The sequence below is a fragment of the Colias eurytheme genome, chromosome 11, assembly GCF_061535395.1.
Source record: "Colias eurytheme isolate Ceu_HAF_F1 chromosome 11, ilColEury1 Martin Lab GWU primary, whole genome shotgun sequence".
In the NCBI taxonomy this organism is placed as follows: domain Eukaryota; kingdom Metazoa; phylum Arthropoda; class Insecta; order Lepidoptera; family Pieridae; genus Colias; species Colias eurytheme.
In genome coordinates this window covers 628,367-629,796 of record NC_142990.1, presented here as the reverse complement: position 1 = coordinate 629,796, position 1,430 = coordinate 628,367, and the positions used below count along the sequence as shown (strand labels likewise).

At 31.9% G+C, this 1,430-nt stretch overlaps 1 long non-coding RNA gene across 1 annotated transcript; it reads left to right on the top strand.

Annotated features, from left to right (window-relative positions):
• The first annotated feature begins 590 nt into the window (after positions 1–590).
• Positions 591–1,214, top strand: LOC149904318 (uncharacterized). Its single transcript, XR_016457281.1, has 2 exons — positions 591–776; positions 1,101–1,214. It is a non-coding gene; the product is annotated as an uncharacterized LOC149904318 (long non-coding RNA).
• The last annotated feature ends 216 nt before the right edge of the window (positions 1,215–1,430 follow it).

Here is a 1,430-nt window from a genome sequence, read left to right as displayed (position 1 = left end):
AACTTATTTATTGTTATTCGTTATTTCCTGATCAGATAATTAGAAATCTTAACTCAATACATTAGTATTTACCTATTGTTTTCATTTTGTTTTAGAAAAATGCCATTTTTATGTTGAAGTCATTCATTTTTCAATTCCCGAATTCTTCCCTCAGTAAAATAAACTTGCATTGATGAGTAAGTACTTTCACCTCCTTTAATAAAAAACTTCATCTTTATAATTTTTTACGATAACATTAAATTCACATGTGGAGTCAGGGCAACTAACTAGTGTTTTAAAATATTGATGTCTGGAGTGGACACTGGGAGCTATAGTTCCCACCTATCCAAACTTTTAACAAGAGAGAACAGATGACGGGATATATACTTCCCACCGAAAAAAGGGTACTTCCCCCCCACTAACCCCTTTTTTGTGTGTATTTTTGAAATCTACGACCCAAAATTACCCAGGAACGTATAGTACGACATAAAAGAGATGAAATTAATTATTTTGGAACTAATTCGTTTTTCATTACCTGGCAACCCTGAATTGGCAATGTAGCTGTCAAGTTGAATAAAAATTTGTTGTTTTTTTCGTGAAGTGGAGAATTATTGAGATAAAATTGTTATTTAGAACAAGAAATTTAAATAAAAAAGGAGACATCATGAAAAAGGTTAAACGTAGCGGTGTCCGTGATGTGGTGTAAAAAGTTTTTATTCGGTGTTTGTCCGAATTTCAAGCTGGAAATTTATTGACTGATTTGGAAAACGTTTACAAACGTACAGCAGAATATACCGGTGAGATTCCATTTATTTTTGCTCAGTACTACGTAAAATAGAATATTCCATTAGTGACGAGTGTTTAATGTATGTATGTATGGCGATTATTACGTTTTCGCAATTTAATTTGAGGTTATTTGTATGTAAACAAAAACTAGTTTTTATAGTGCGACCAGCACAATTTGAGTCAAGAAGTTATATCCAATCCAACCAGCCTCAAATAAAGTACCTAGTTTAGATTTTACTACATAGTATAGTGATAACTGTTTTCATACAGCTATCTATCTATTAATCAATCAAACCATAAGAAAAAAAATCATATTTACTGTATCATATTTACAGATACTGAAGATGCCCCGTACCCTCTTGCCAGTACTTCGAAACAGAGTGATGATCAGTCCTTTGAAGGAGTAGAATATTTAGATTTTGATGAATTATATTAATGTACAAAATTTATCTACAAAAAAAATAAAAATATGTGGTTTTCAAATCGCCTTGTTTTTTTCTACCCGACGGACCCAGAAAGAGGGTAATGTGTTTGAGCTGCATGTATGCTTGTTTGTTTGTATGTTTGATTCTATGTGCGCCTCTGCAGTCTAAACACTTGACCGATTTTTATAAAATAACTAATTCCAAATACATTTAAGTAAAATTTGACCTAGGTAGGTCAAT